The 17,290-nt window shown below is 36.5% G+C and overlaps 1 long non-coding RNA gene across 1 annotated transcript; it reads left to right on the top strand.

Moving 5' to 3' along the window:
- Positions 1-3,455: 3,455 nt before the first annotated feature.
- LOC117313584 (uncharacterized) lies at positions 3,456-17,167 on the top strand. Its single transcript, XR_004528112.2, has 5 exons — positions 3,456-3,584; positions 10,766-10,888; positions 12,692-13,938; positions 14,634-14,754; positions 16,215-17,167. It is a non-coding gene; the product is annotated as an uncharacterized lncRNA (long non-coding RNA).
- The last annotated feature ends 123 nt before the right edge of the window (positions 17,168-17,290 follow it).

Genomic DNA, 17,290 nt, shown 5'->3' with positions numbered 1-17,290 from the left:
TTTTATTTTTATGATATATTATTATTTTAGTTTTAATAGAAGAAACTGTATATCATCATTTTAATGGTTACATATTCCTGTATCATTGTATGAGTCGTATGGATGTAGTGTTTGATTTAAAAATACTCTATCATTATTTCGGTTAAGAACTACTTCAAGTTTTTATAATTTAATGGTTGTGCTTAGTCCTTAGCGTGAAGAAATTTAAAAGGATTATACTGTACTGTGTTTGAAATGACATAAGATGTTATTACAAGCAGAAAACCCTACTAAGTCATTGGCCAGTATATTTGGAAATGAAATTTCTAACTATTTGCAAATAAGGATATTAAGCATTAAAATTATTTTGGGCTAAAATTTTTTACTCAGATTTTAATCTAGACATGTTCAAGAATAATGCACACTAATTAATCTAATAGTAAAAAAAAGTTATTATACATTGCTTACTAAATATGCACACAAAATTCCAACATGTTTGACATTTTGGTGTTTGTTGATAGTGTAAACAACAACTTATTTATTCTATTGTTTATTCTAGAAGTTATAAAAAGGCATGATTATTCAAATTCTAAGATACACTTTACGTTGAATCATATATTTGTTATATGTATTAAATGCATTTTCTGTCATTTTATCTCTTTATCTTTTTAAATTATAGTAGCCAATGGTTATACAATATGTCACAAGGTGAGCAGAGAATGGCACCTAAATATTTTTCTGTGCTTTGTCTTTCAGGCAAAGGCTCTTTTATTCTGCAGTGGATTCCTTTGGTAGGGCCTTTAATTAGGAGTTGTTACTTCCTCATTGTTCCTAGTGAATCATAATGCAGTGAAATAGCCCAAAGCAGATGTTTCAGACCAAGAAACACATGTTAAATCAGTGCAATGACAGGCCATATCCTGAAAACAATCACTTTTCTCCTGGGAGATAATCTTAGCTGTGTATTTTGCTCACAGCCTATCAGGGATCATTTTCCCTCCAGCCCAGCAGACTAGAGGAAAGATTGTAACCAGGAAAGGACTGAACTTTGAATAGAACAGCACACAATGTGGGCTGGACTGTTTGTACTGAATTAGTTTTATGTGTGTGTGTTTGTGTGTGTGTGTGTGTATGTGTGTATACACAATAAGCCAAACTTAGATAAATGTATCATCAAATACTTTGATAGTCTTCACCGGTGCACAGGACTGGACTCTTCCTTGTGGTGAAAGCACCCACCTAAAGGGAAAGGATATGTTTTCACTGTCAAGAAAACCAGGAAGGATTTAAGAGTAGGATAGGAAATGAGAAAGGCCTTAGCATTGGGAGGTGAGAAGCTGCTGTCTCCTTAGAGCATAGGTAGTTGGGCCCAGACTGTAAGGTGAGAAAATGCCTGAAGCATTCAGTAATGGATGAACTGGCTTCTCTCTTGTAGAGAATGGCCAAGAGCTAGGCCTGCTTCAGAAGGACTTGTTAAAAGACTTACTGAGGTATATTAAAAATTTTACGAGTTTGAGCAAAAATTGATTGGATTCAGGCAGTGCAAAACCAGCAGTGGTTAGGAGTGCTCAATTGGTAAGAGCTCTGGGAGAAATTCTTATGGAGAAAAGGGGGAAGCAAAGCAAGAAAATTATTGATTGGCAATCGCTTAAAGCCTAAGCTGTGTGTGATTGGTTGTCCTTGGGTTTTGATTTTGTAATCTTGAGGCATTTACAGGCTTCGATTTTTGGTTTGCTTACATCGGCTGCCATGGCATTTGAGCCGCCTCAGTCTAATAACCTCTTTGTTTAATGAGTTTAACAGACTCTAATGCAAATTGCAAGTTGCCCTAGAAGTTATGCCTTTATTTTAATTCAATACTTCAACAAATTCTAAATGTTAAAAGTCACAGCCTATTCTCAGTTGTACTGTGTGAAGTAAGAGCACACAGTGTCTTCCCTGTACCAAGGCCTGAGAAAGCATCAGCCGTGTCCCCATAGAAGGATAGCTGTGAATCTTGGATACACATGAGACAATAGCCTGGAAAACTTAGAAAGCTAGGAAGAAGCTTAGAGCTAACTTTACTAGTTGGACTAGTGGGTTTAGTGCTACAGTATAATATAAATAAATATCACCGTTTTTGTAATCGTAGACTAGAGTGGCCATGTACATAAGGGTTCCAAGTATTCTAATAATGTACTTTCACACCATTTATTAAAAATTCTTACCAAGAAACTATTCAGAGAAGTTGTTCAAATTGGTGCCCCCATTTTACAGATAAGAAAACAGAGACTTGGAAAATTGAAGTTACTTGTCAAGGATATACCACAAGCAAACAACATAAAGAGCTCTCAAATCCATGAATTTTGGGCCATAAATTCCATATCCATTCTACAATAAATCAGTCATCTTCATATTCTACCTACATCTCTGTATACTTCCTTGCAGTTTTATTGAAATACTCCATATATTTCTTGATTTTTATCATTCATTTTTTCACCGGAATTTATTGTGACCTACGTGTCAGCTCTCCTGCTGCCCTCTAGCTCCTTTATCCATAGAACCCGGGTCTCAGCTCTTGTTCAAACCTCCTTTCCTAAAGAATGCAGAGGCTTCAAGCCTGTACATCAAGCCAAAGATTTTTTCTTAATAGTCTCACCCAGGAGTCAAAAGAGGGGGCCTGTATTGCAAATTTCATAATAAATAACTCAGAAGTTCTTATTCATCCTTTTGAATGCTCCAGCCCTTTTCAGTTTCCTGTCAAAGACTCAGCCTGGCACACTCTTCCTCTTTCTAGTTTCCTTTTGGAAGGCAAGTTCCTCTCTCGGTAGCAAAAATCCCCTTTCCTAAAAGCTTGAAAGCCAGGCAGGGCAGGCTTACTAAGCCTCAGTTTGAACCCTAGTAGCTTTACCAACTCTTGTCCTTCACAAAGAACAAAGAGATGCTCTCTCTTCAAGGGGTCTTCTCACCAACAGTTAGTGAAGTGCTTCCTACATGTGAATCGGAATTATCTCCCTGTGGGAAGATAACCATTGTTCAAGATGAAGGGAGAAAATAAGAGAAAGAGCTGGTGTGAGGAGATGGTTCTTTTGTGTCTGGAAACTTGTGGAAACTTGGAGGAGTATGAGCTCTGCAGCACTCCCCTGGAGATGGGGCTTTGTGTCTTCATTTGCTCAAGATGCTCTAACAAAATACCATAGACTTGGTGGCTTCAACAACAAACATGTGTTTCTGACAGTTCTGGAGCCTGAGAAGTCCATGATCAAGGTACCAGCAGATTCAGTGTCTGGTGAGGGCTTTCATCCGGGTTTGGAGAGGGACTTCTTCTTAATGTGTCCTAACGTGGCAAAGAGAGAGAAAGCAAACTCTGCTGTCTCTTCCTTTAAGGGCATTAATCTTCTAATGAGGACCCCAGCTTCATGGCCTAATCTAGACCTAACTACCTCCCAAAGGCCCCACCTTCTAAACCACCACGATGGGGGGTAGGATTTCAACATAAGAAATGGAGGCACAAACATTTAGTGCACAATAGACTTTAACCCCAACTACCCCTTACATCTCTCCACAGGAGGTCTGTGTGGACAAGAAGAGACCAAAGAAGGAAGAGGGGAAGGAGGAATCCTGAGGTAATCGCTCAAATGTCTCTCCACAGATTGCTCAAACAGGATAAGACATGCAAGACGATATACAAGGAATAAGTTGTTTCCCTCAGAAAACAATGCTCTGTAAGATTAAATATTTAGCGCATATCACATGATTTTTGCTCAGCTATTTTATTTTTATTTTTTAACATCTTTATTGCAGTATAATTGCTTTACAATGGTGTGTTAGTTTCTGCTTTATAACAAAGTGAATCAGTTATACATATACATATATCCCCATATCTCTTCCCTCTTGCGTCTCCCTCCCTCCCACTCTCCCTATCCCACCCCTCTAGTTGGTCACAAACCCTAATCTCCCTGTGCTATGCGGCTGCTTCCCACTAGCTATCTACCTTACGTTTGGTAGTGTATATATGTTTATGCCTACTCTCGCTTTGTCATAGCTCACCTTTCCCCCTCCCCATACCCGCAAGTCCATTCTCTAGTAGGTCTGTGTCTTTATTCCTGTCTTACCCCTAGGTTCTTCATGACATTTTTTTCCCTTAAATTCCATATATATGTGTTAGCATACAATATTTGTCTTTCTTTTTCTGACTTATTTCACTCTGTATGAAAGACTCTAGGTCCATCCACCTCACTACAAATAACTCAATTTCGTTTCTTTTTATGGCTGACTAATATTCCATTGTATATATGTGCCACATCTTCTTTATCCATTCATCCAATGATGGACACTTAGGTTGTTTCCATCTCCGGGTATTGTAAGTAGAGCTGCAATGAATATTTTGGTACATGACTGTTTTTGAATTATGGTTTTCTCAGGGTATATGCCCAGTAGTGGGATTGCTGGGTCATATGGTAGTTCTATTTGTACTTTTTTAAGAAACCTCCATACTGTTCTCCATAGTGGCTGTACCAATTTACATTCCCACCAGCAGTGCAAGAGTGTTCCCTTTTCTCCACACCCTCTTAAGCATTTATTGTTTCTAGATTATTTGATGATGGCCATTCTGACTGGTGTGAGATGATATCTCATTGTAGTTTTGATTTGCATTTCTCTAATGATTAATGATATTGAGCATTCTTTCATGTGTTTGTTGGCAGTCTGTATATCTTTTTGGGAGAAACGTCTGTTTTGGTCTTCTGCCCATTTTTGGATTGGGTTGTTTGTTTTTTTGTTATTGAGCAGCATGAGCTGCTTGTAAATTTTGGAAATTAATCCTTTGTCAGTTGCTTCATTTGCAAATATTTTCTCCCATTCTAAGGGTTGTCTTTTGGTCTTGTTTATGGTTTCCTTTGCTGTGCAAAAGCTTTTAAGTTTCATTAGGTCCCATTTGTTTATTTTTGTTTTTATTTCCATTTCTCTAGGAGGTGGGTCAAAAAGGATCTTGCTGTGATTTATGTCATAGAGTGTTCTGCCTATGTTTTCCTCTAAAAGTTTAATATTTTCTGGCCTTACATTTAGGTCTTTAATCCATTTTGAGTTTATTTTTGTGTATGGTGTTAGGGAGTGATCTAACCTCATACTTTTACATGTACCTGTCCAGTTTACCCAGCACCACTTATTGAAGAGGCTGTCCTTTCTCCACTGTACATTCCTGCCTCCTTTATCAAAGATAAGGTGACCATATGTGCGTGGGTTTATCTCTGGGCTTTCTATCCTGTTCCATTGATCTATCTTTCTGTTTTTGTTCCAGTACCATACTGACTTGATTACAGTAGCTTTGTAGTATAGTCTGAAGTTAGGGAGCCTGATTCCTCCAGCTCCGTTTTTCGTTCTCAACATTGCTTTGGCTATTTGGGGTCTTTTGTGTTTCCATACAAATTGTGAAATTTTTTGTTCTAGTTCTGTGAAAAATGCCAGTGGTAGTTTGATAGGGATTGCATTGAATCTGTACATTGCTTTGGGCAGTAGAGTCATTTTCACAATGTTGATTCTTCCAATCCAAGAACATGGTATATCTCTCCATCTATTTGTATCATCTTTAATTTCTTTCATCAGTGTCTTATAATTTTCTGCATACAGGTCTTTTGTCTCCTTAGGTAGGTTTATTTCTACATATTTTATTGTTTTTGTTACAATGGTAAATGGGAGTGTTTTCTTGATTTCACTTTCAGATTTTTCATCATTAGTGTATAGGAATGCCAGAGATTTCTGTGCATTAATTTTGTATCCTTCTACTTTACCAAATTCATTGATTAGCTCTAGTAGTTTTCTGATAGCATCTTTAGGATTCTCTATGTATATTATCAAGTCATCTGCAAACAGTGACAGCTTTACTTCTTCTTTTCCAATTTGGATTCCTTTTATTTCCTTTTCTTCTCTGATTGCTATGGCTAAAACTTCCAAAACTATGTTGAATAAGAGTGGTGAGAGTGGGCAACCTTGTCTTGTTCCTGATCTTAGTGGAAATGGTTTCAATTTTTCACCATTGAGGACGATGTTCGCTGTGGGTTTGTCATATGTGGCCTTTATTATGTTGAGCAAAGTTCCCTCTATGCCTACTTTTGCAGAGTTTTTATCATAAATGGTGTTGAATTTTGTCGAAAGCTTTCTCTGCATCTATTGAGATGACCGTATGGTTTTTCTCCTTCAATTTGTTAATATGGTGTATCACGTTGATTGATTTGCATATATTCAAGAATCCTTGCATTCCTGGAATAAACCCCACTTGATCATGGTGTATGATCCTTTTAATGTTATGTTGGATTCTGTTTACTAGTATTTTGTTAAGGATTTTTGCATCTATGTTCATCAGTGATATTGGCCTGTAGTTTTCTTTCTTTGTGACATTTTTGTCTGGTTTTGGTATCAGGGTGATGGTGGCCTCACAGAATGAGTTTGGGAGTGTTCCTCCCTCTGCTATATTTTGGAAGAGTTTGAGAAGGATAGGTGTTACCTCTTCTCTAAATGTTTGATAGAATTCGCCTGTGAAGCCATCTGGTCCTGGGGTTTTGTTTGTTGGAAGATTTTTAATCACAGTTTCAATTTCAGTGCTTGTGATTGGTCTGTTCATATTTTCTATTTCTTCCTGATTCAGTCTTGGAAGGTTGTGCATTTCTAAGAATTTGTCCATTTCTTCCAGGTTGTCCATTTTATTGGCATAGAGTTGCTTGTAGTAATCTCTCATGATCTTTTGTATTTCTGCCGTGTCAGTTGTTACTTCTTTTTCATTTCTAATTCTATTGATTTGAGTCTTCTCCCTTTTTTTCTTGAGGAGTCTGGCTAATGGTTTATCAATTTTGTTTATCTTCTCAAAGAACCATCTTTTAGTTTTATTGATCTTTGCTATTGTTTCCTTCATTTCTTTTTCATTTATTTCTGATCTGATCTTTATGATTTCTTTCCTTCTGCTAACTTTGGGTTTTCTTTCTTCTTCTTTCTCTAATTGCTTTAGGTGCAAGGTTGGGTTGTTTATTCGAGATGTTTCCTGTTTCTTAAGGTAGGATTGTATTGCTATAGACTTCCCTCTTAGAACTGCTTTTGCTGCATCCCATAGGTTTTGGGTCGTTGTGTCTCCATTGTCATTTGTTTCTAGGTATTTTTTTATTTCCTCTTTGATTTCTTCAGTGATCACTTCGTTATTAAGTATTCTATTGTTTACCCTCCATGTGTTTGTATTTTTTATAGATCTCTTCCTGTAATTGATATCTAGTCTCATAGCATTGTGGTTGGAAAAGATACTTGATACACTTTCAATTTTCTTAAATTTACCAAGGCTTGATTTGTGACCCAAGATATGATCTATCCTGGAGAATATTCCATGAGCACTTGAGAAAAATGTGTATTCTGTTGTTTTTCAATGGAATGTCCTATAAATATCAATTAAGTCCATCTTGTTCAATATATCATTGAAAGCTTGAGTTTCCTTATTTATTTTCATTTTGGATGATCTGTCCATTGGTTTAAGTGGGGTGTTAAAGTCCCCTACTATGAGTGTGTTACTGTTAGTATTTGCCTTATATATTGAGGTGCTACTATGTTGGGTGCATAAATATTTATAATTGTTATATCTTCTTCTTGGATCGATCCCTTGATCATTATGTAGTGTCCTTCTTTGTCTCTTGTAATAGTCTATTTTAAAGTCTATTTTGTCTTATATGAAATTGCTACTCCAGCTTTCTTTTGATTTCCATTTGCATGGAATATCTTTTTCCATCCCCTCACTTTCAGTCTTTATGTGTCCCTAGGTCTGAAGTGGGTCTCTTGTAGACAGCATATGTATGGGTCTTGTTTTTGTATCCATTCAGCCAGTCTGTGTCTTTTGGTGGGAGACTTTAATCCATTTACATTTAAGGTAATTATCAATATGTATGCTCCTATTCCCATTTTGTTAATTGTTTTGGGTTTGTTATTGTATGTCTTTTCCTTCTCTTGTGTTTCTTGCCTAGAGAAGTTCCTTTCGCATTTGTTGTAAAGCTGGTTTAATGATGCTGAATTCTCTTAGCTTTTCCTTGTCTGTAAAGGTTTTAATTTCTCCATGAAATCTGAATGAGATCCTTGCTGGGTAGAGTAATCTTCGTTGTAGGTTTTTCTCCTTCATCACTTTAAATATGTCCTGCCACTCCCTTCTGGCTTGCAGAGTTTCTGCTGAAAGATCAGGGGTTAACCTTATGGGTTTTCCCCTGTGTGTTAGTTGTTGTTTTTCCCTTGCTGCTTTTAATATGTTTTGTTTGTATTTAATTTTTGATACTTTGATTAATATGTGTCTTGGCTTGTTTCTCCTTGGATTTATCCTGTATGGGACTCTCTGTGCTTCCTGGACTTGATTAACTATTTTCTTTCCCATATTAGGGAAGTTTTCAACTATAATCTCTTCAAATATTTTCTCAGTCCTTTCCTTTTTCTCTTCTTCTTCTGGGACCCCAATAATTTGAATGTTGGTGTGTTTAATGTTGTCCCAGAGGTCTCCGAGACTGTCCTCAGTTCTTTTCATTCTTTTTTCTTTATTCTGCTCTGCAGTAGTTATTTCCATTATTTTATCTTCCAGGTCACTTATCCGTTCTTCTGCCTCAGTTATTCTGCTATTGATCCCTTCTAGAGTATTTTTAATATCATTTATTGTGTTGTTCATCACTGTTTGTTTGCTGTTTAGTTCTTCTAGGTCCTTGTTAAATGTGTCTTGTATTTTCTCTATTCTATTTCCAGGATTTTGGATCATCTTTACTATCATTATTCTGAATTCTTTTTCAGGTAGACTGCCTATTTCCTCTTCATTTGTTAGGTCTGGTGGGTTTTTATCCTGCTCCTTCATCTGCTGTGTGTTTTTCTGTCTTCTCATTTTGCTTATCTTACTGTGTTTGGGGTCTCCTTTTCTCAGGCTGCAGGTTCATAGTTCCCGCTGTTTTTGTTGTCTGTCCCCAGTGGCTAAGGTTGTTTCAGTGGGTTGTGTAGGCTTCCTGGTGGAGGGGACAAGTGCCTGTGTTCTGGTGGATGAAGCTGGATCTTGTATTTCTGGTGGGAAGATCCACATCTGGTGGTGTGTTTTGGGGTGTCTCTGGCCTTATTATGATTTTAGGCAGCCTCTCTGCTAATGGGTGTGGTTGTGTACCTGTCTTGCTGGTTGTTTGGCATAGGGTGTCCAGCACTGTAGCTTGCTGGTCGTTGAGTGAAGCTGGGTGTTGGTGTTGAGATGGAGATCTCTGGGAGATTTTTGCTGTTTGATATTATGTGGAGCTGGGAGGTCTCTTTTGGACTAGTGTCCTAAAGTTGGCTCTCCCACGTCAGAGGCACAGCACTGACTGCTGGCTGCAACACCAAGAGCCTTTCATCCACACGGCTTTCGCGCCGCCCTTGTCTCGGATCTCCCGCCCCTGCTCCTCAGGCCGGGTCCCCATGGGAGGTCGCTTCTTTTTAGTTTTTTATGCATTTAAAATTAACATTGTAATGAATTAGTTAGTTAATTCTAGGACCTGGCATGTAGTAAATATTCGATCGTGTAAATTAATATCAGTCGAACTGTGCTTTTGAGAGCAAAGATAATTTTTATTTTATCTGTGCTTGAGCCAAGTTCTTGAAAATTGCAACTTCAGTTTCTTAAGTAAAAGCAGTACTTTTCAATGTAGAAAATGTAGAAATGAATGTAAGCCAAAAGAATATATATTTTAAAAACCACCCATAATCCTGCCATACAAAGATGACTAACTGTAACATTTTTGATGCAAACTTTCTTTTTGAGGGTTGGGAAGGGAAATTTAAAGGGATTTAAACAGAGAAAGAAATGTATCTCCCCAGAGGCTGATTGTGGTGATAGCATCAGGAATGAAGTTAGAAAGCCACAAAAAAAAGGTTGTTGGACCACTTTTTCCTAAAGATTCTTCTTTTGGAGTCCTTCCTTGTAAAATTCTCAAGGGGCAGAAACAGGTTTTATGAGGCCTACAGTTTATATAATCTGGGCCCTTTTTATTTAAAAACATACAAAATTAGGCACACAAAATCATATACAAAAGTGAGAATTATTTAGAAAGAGAAATTACAACATATTACACATTTTAAAAAGCTGGCAAATACCATAAGCATCACAAAATGCAAACAAAATGCATACTTTTATTAATAACTGCCTCACTTCTAAAATACATTTTCCTACATTTTTTGGCTGTATAGTCTTTGAGTGCCTCCTCACATAAAGCAGTACTATACCACTTTAAAAAGAGACTAGGAAGATAATTCAGTCTTTTAGCACAGTTGCTTGAAATGTTTTATTATTAATAATAATTTAGAAAAATTTCTTTCAGATTCACTGTTTACAACTAGTGCTATCATGTAAAGTTTTAGGGTTGTTGTTTCCTTTGTTTATAGGCTATAAGGCTAGGACAAATTTTTACAGACTAGCTTTTGAATACGTTTATTTTTAGACCAATTCTTTCTCCATTTCTATACTTCTAGTGTTAGATGTTGTTGGACATGTTTATAAACTAATGTGCTTCTGACTCAGGTGCTAACATCTTTGTGACATGATGTAACAGAGAAGAACAAACCAGACTCTGTATTGGATCTATTCTTTTAGGTCTAACACTTGTGCTCTGTTGCCTGTGCTTAGTCATGCTGGCTCTGCACCTCTGTAAAAGAATGTTGCCTATAACCTGAAATATGCATGATAGCCTATTCTCAAGGCTCTGACCTTTAAAGGTATAACGCTTGTCCATTCATAGAGATAAAAAGTTGCGGAACAGAAAATACCAATTGTCTTATTGGTGTTTTACAGGAACATTGTGACCAAACCTACATGGACAGCTGCAAGAGCAAAGGATTCTGGCAACAAGAACTTTGCAACAACCAGCCACACCTCCTCCCCTTTTAGTATGAGAGAAGCCTGAATTCTAACTGGGTAAGATGGTTCTTTGGGACACCTGTCTACCATCTTCTTGGTCTGCAAGCTTTCCAAATAAAGTTACTATTCCTTGCCCCAGCAACTCTATTTACTGACCTGTCATGTAGGAAGCAGTAGAAGCTTGGACCCGTAAAAATGACACCCAGCCGAATTGGTATGATGCCTGGTCAAAAGCCATTCCTGCACAGAGACAGCTAAGTCTCTAGCTACTATGTAATAATAATATGTAACTATCCAAGTAAGAGACTGTGAACCACATAAGTATATCATATTAAACTTAATCTCAATGTATCACCAACTCAACTTCCTTTTAGACAGATCTCACAAATTGCTGCAATCATTCCAGTCCCACTTAACATGAGGAAAGTACAAAGAAAACAAAGTGAAGAGAGAGCAGTCTTAGCAAATTTCAGATAAAATATTTTACTTTTGCAGATATTACAAAAAAATATTTGGCTATGGTCCCTTACAAGGCCTTGGCCAGTGGTAATAAGAGGCCCTGAAGCTTCTGCTTCATTAGCTTCTTGATAAATCCACCTCTGCCTGGAAAGTTGTGTTTTATTTTACCAAAAGCTGGTGTCCTGAAATTCCTCCCTCACCCAAAGTTGTTAACTCTTCATAGACATAGAGGTGTGTGGCACAAAGCATCCGTATATCTTCATGAATACTTGCTCAGCTAAGGAGATCTCTTTCCATACCAAAGATGATTTATTTCAGTATTTCAGCTTCTTGGACTAGTAAATTTAATAATGGATTTAAATTATGATTACATATTTATATTATGAGGGCAAACAATAATAATAATAATAGTTAACTCATCTATAATAATGCTTCCCTATGTTTATATGGTATTTTTAACTTTTCAAAGTACATTTCCATAAAGCACCATGGCTATTAAGTTTTACTGTCACCAGTGAAAATCTGGATAATACATGTAAATATGTATTAGTAAAAAGACTCACCATCTCACTTATTTACATAAAACAAAATCTGCATTTACCTACACTGCGGTGATTTAATGTCTAAGCAGACACAGCAGGAACTACAGCCCCTCCCCTATGTAAATATGTGTCATTCTGTATATACAAACTACCTTGATAACAAAATGAAGACTAGATAAATGGGATTAAAAACCATAGTACATGATTTTATCTTTAGAAATATGCCATTTAAGCAATTTCAAGTATTACTTAATTAGTAATCTCTTTTATTACTTCACAGATTTAGGTATTTTATGACCTAGTTACTAATGATAAAAGTTAAAATAATGTTATTATATTAGATATGAAAGAAGAACAATACAATAATTAATTATAAAAATATCTGTATTTTGACGATGGATTATGACCACAAAAATCTAAATGGTAAGAAAATATGTTTTCTGTAAAAAAAAACTAGAAAGTTTTCTTTTAAAAATGTACAAGAAATATGAAAATGAGATTTCTTATAAACAAAGACATACAATAAGTATTCTGATTTTTAAGTGAAGTTCACAATATCAATAATATGTTAGTTAACCAGAAAAAAACAATCAAGATACCACATTAACTGGGGGAGCAGTAAGTCCACTGTGTCACACTGTTGAACATGATAAATGTTCTGAATCTACATTATATGACACCAAAAAGCTGTTTTGTTTGTTTTTTTATAATCAAGTAGTGGACTTCATTGTGTCTAGATGATTTGCTATGGAAAAAACTGATTTGAAAAGGTATTCCCTTAGAAGCCAGTCTTGTATTCATAACTAACGCCTTTTTGCGGTACGCGGGCCTCTCACTGTTGTGGCCTCTCCCGTTGCAGAGCACAGGCTCCGGATGCGCAGGCCCAGCGGCCATGGCTCACGCGCCTAGCTACTGTGCGGCATGTGGGATCTTCCTGGACCGGGGCATGAACCCATGTCCCCTGCATCGGCAGGCGTATTCTCAACCACTGCGCCACCAGGGAAGCCCGTGATTTACGTTTTAATCTGTCTTGATACCTTTTAATACATCATCTACAGATGGAGCCCAGAGTACACTGGAAATCTGGTGAGTTCACATGCTGATACCTGCTGAACTGCATAAAGGATATCATAGGTTTAGATTCTTATTTCTCAAGCTAAATGTGATGTTAACCTTAATCCAAAATGTGATGATTAGATGCAGACCTTTGCAAAGCTACAGATGTGACAACAGGGATAATATTTAAGATGCCAACGACCATATAATTAATACAAATGATAGAGAACGAGACACTCACCATAGACTCTGCTTTCACTTTTATAGAATCCATGGTCATATTGAGTTACCTTTTTAACAGATATTCTTAAACTTCCTAGGAAAAATAGGCTCACTTTATAATTTGTCGTATTTATTTTATTGGCTACTGCTAACTATTGACTGGTCATTGCATGTTAATTTGCAAGATTTACAGTGAATGGACATATACTCCTCTTCACTTAGAGACAGAACTGCTCTAGCATTAATACATAAACTCTGTCAAGAATTTCCCCCTCATTTTCCTCTACCTGTTACCAGTGATAGCCAAATGTTAGAGAATCAGAATATATGCACTTAAAAGAAGCAACACATATCTAGTCCAAATGAAAAATTCAATTCCAAAAATCCAGTATTCAAACTTTAGAATCAGCTGGTTAACCTGTTTCCTAGAATCTATGTTACATTTCCAAGGGGCAGAATCAGCAGAATGTAAGTACACATATTACTGTACACACACACACACAAATGTACTATGCATGTAATCTTAGAAGAGGAAACATTTCTATTCTATTCACTAGTTTTTGGATGTCACAGTCATACATATACTAGGTTGATATTTTGGGTTCAGAAGAAATAATGTCTCTTAGAAGTGTTAACATTTTTATATGTGGATACCTTTTAGGGTAAAGCTCAATTTACACATGCTGCTTTGAACATAATCTGTTTTTCTGTTTTTTCTCTGAGTTAGCACAGACGGCCCACGTGATCACATCCATATGTAAATCAAGGAAAGTTTGTGCTACTTTTTTGTTCACTGTGGATGGATGGCTTCATATGATCTTCTGAAAGGTTCGTATATCGCCAGTTCAATTCATTAGGAGTTCTTCTGAAATGACAGTATCACTAAAATTGAGCACAGAGCTTTTTATTTTCTACAAATGTTGTCTCAAGGTAGCATCAGCTAGATCTCAGACAAGGAAAAATATTGTTTGATTAAGCTTTTGATATCTCTCATAAACAAAGGACATGAAAAAAAAAATAACCCAAAGGACAGAAATTGATCTTGTATCATGGACAGCCTGAACTGTCATAGTAAAGCTAAAGAAGATAAATGATGGTGTTGGAGTTTTAACTCATTGCTGATTGGTTTCTAGCTGCTATAAATCTTTCCTTTTAAGAATTTATCCTTGGAAAGATCAGGAAAATAGTAACAAATGTATCATTCTCCAACAAATTGCTACCTATTTTCGTTTTGAGTCCACAGTGCCTCCAGAAATATAAAGGTATAGAGGGGTCTTGTGTTGGAATAGGATCACTTTGTATGTGAAATAGATATTGAAAAAAATGGATATTGGAAAAAAAAACACTGAAGAAGGCACAGATCACTGTCAAAATGTCTAAACACTGTAAATGTTTACTTAAATGTATTGAAACAATTTGGTCTTCAAAATTGGCTAAATAATATCAGACTTTCTTGATTTTTTTTATTGTTATTATGTGTGTTCTGAACTATGATTTGGAGTTGTATTCTTTTTATATTTCAGAATAAGAAATTGCTCAGCTATGTAGAAAGTGTGACTAAGTGTGTCTGAAGTGTATCAGTTTGTGTATATGGAGATCAAAACATATTTCTACCTTTGTCATGCATTGTCTGGTTAAATTTAGGTAAGTTATCTAACACCTCAAGACATATTTTCCTATCTCTACAATAGAGATAATTCTATCTTTTAAAAATATTAGAAAATTTTAAGAAATTAAATGAGCTTTTTGAACTCGGTATTTTGGTAAAAGTGTATTATTTAATTACACCCCACTTACTGACAAATTATTTTATAATACCTCAGTTTGGGGGAATACATTTGTTTTTATTTCCACATTTTCTGCTGTGAGCTACTTTTCCTGATTACATGCATGTTACAAGGAATGTTATACATCTGAAGGTGGGCTACAGTCCATTTCAGGATGGAGATAGAAGGCATGTGTCTTACTTTTATTAGTACACCATTCTAATTACTTCTCTCTGACTTTTGGACTATAAGCCTTTCTTCTTTGGTCTGCTTCTGTTATGTTATTTAACATTTACTCAATTGCAATGAAAAAATTAAAATGTCCCTTTCCCAAATTTGCCTCTCTTCTATTTTCTTAGATACATATACGTCATATTCAACCAGTTCAGAGCAGTTATTTACATTTTGCAGCTTTATACAGTTTTCAAAAGTGTTGCATCCTTAATTTCCTGTTGGTTTAAACTGCTCCATGGTACAATGAAAGCTGAATTTTAGTGATGTGGTAAGGAGATAGTGAAGTCCTCAATTACACAGTCTCTTTGAGAAACTGAGCTCTCCTCTACCTCCTCATTCACTGATTGTCTGAGACACAAATTATAATTTGCACATGGAAAGACCTTCAAAGTAGAATTATAATAAACGTTATGACTCAGCTGGGGTGGGAGAAGTTGAGAACAATTGTCTCAAAAACAGGATATTAATCCAATATATTAATCAGTGGATCAAGAAATCTTATCCTGTGTCCTACATGGGACAAAGCTCATGCAAAGGCAGCTCAACTAATTCAAGGTTTTGGAAGAAACTTTCAAGATTTTGGCAGAAGATGAGTGAAAATGTTGACAAAATCAAAATTGTAGGTAATTCATTTTTTCCTCTTCACTTGTTTTGCTTATGAGGAAATGTAAGATCAGAAAATTGAAATGATCTATACAAGTTCTGCCAGTTTTTACTCATTTAAACCTTGAATAAGTCACTTAGTCTTTAGGATTCCAAAATATCCTTCTCTATAAAATGGGGATTTTTGTGATGGAATCTGATTCACTTCTTCTACCAGTAAGATTTTTATGAATCCTAAGAAATTCTATACCTTTCCAGAACTGAGTTGTGTCTCATTTTCCACATAAAAATTCAGTAACAATATCTACTGAATGCTTAATACTAAAGCTTTATTTGCTGCTTTAGTCCCATGACATCCAGATGCAGTCAGATATGATAACAATCCAGTTATCATATCCTTTTAAATGCCATCACTCAATAAATATAACCCAGTCTCAGAGAGGTAATTTAGGACACTAAGCTGTATACTGTACAAATCCCATTTCTTCTCCTTCACCCCAGGATCATGACACTGGTCTAGAGTCTGGAATTGAGATGAAGCTTCTTCACCTGTACCTAGAATTGGGAATAGACCCTGGAGGCGATGGGGCAAGGCAAATACCATTCACTTGACAAAGTCATGGTTTGTAGACAAGGAAGATGGCAAGTCCAGGCACCAAAGGCAAACTGATGTACAGGTCACAAAGCAAGCATTTTAGAAGAGATAGAGATGGGATAAATCTTGGATATCTGTGATGTATAGAAAATGGGTGGGAAGGTCACCTGATGGTAGCAGGGGAACGCTACACAGGTGGCACTGACATGTGCTTTCATGGGCTAGTAGGCTTTAAAAACCATGAATGGTGTGGACAGTGGGTGGCAAGTCCAGTTCTTTGCTTTTCTATTTTCTATACTTTTATAATCTTATTTCTTATTGAAAACATTTCAACTGTCTTATCGAAAATATTAACAGAATCAATATTTTCTTGCTGAGGTAAATAGAATAAGACATTTAATAGTAATAATTAGTAGTTACCATGTGTTGAGTGCTTAGTATGACCTAGCCACTGAACTAAACAGTTTGAGCACCATATATTAGTTATGAAGTAGTAATGATTTATTTACACCTTACATGTGATGTAACTAATTTTCGGCAAGGTTATATGAACATCTCTTTGCAATAAAGGGAGGAAAATCATTTTAACGCCTATGTAATTACACCCTCTGTTTGTAGTTTGAAGTTTCTGTACCATCTGCCTTTTGAAGGGATATTCTTCAGCATGAGCAGACATGATGTAAGCATGTGGATTGAATATGCACTACTTTTATCACTGGGGTTTGCTGACCCTTAGGTCAGAATTTTACCAAGAAGACTGAAAATATGAGAGATCATTTAGGGTAATGAAGGATTATTATACCAAGTTAGGTTGCAGGGGCTTACCTGGTGGCGCAGTGGTTAAGAATCCGCCTGCCAATGCAGGGGACACGGGTTCGAGCCCTGGTCCAGGAAGATGCCACATGCCGCGGAGCAACTAAGCCCGTGTGCCACAACTACTGAGCCTGTGCTCTAGAGCCCGTGAGCCACAACTACTGAGCCT

This window comes from Tursiops truncatus, chromosome 9 (genome assembly GCF_011762595.2).
Source record: "Tursiops truncatus isolate mTurTru1 chromosome 9, mTurTru1.mat.Y, whole genome shotgun sequence".
Taxonomy (NCBI): Eukaryota; Metazoa; Chordata; class Mammalia; order Artiodactyla; family Delphinidae; genus Tursiops; species Tursiops truncatus.
The sequence above is the reverse complement of the archived record's forward strand: the minus strand, read 5'-3'. Positions and strand labels throughout refer to the sequence as shown.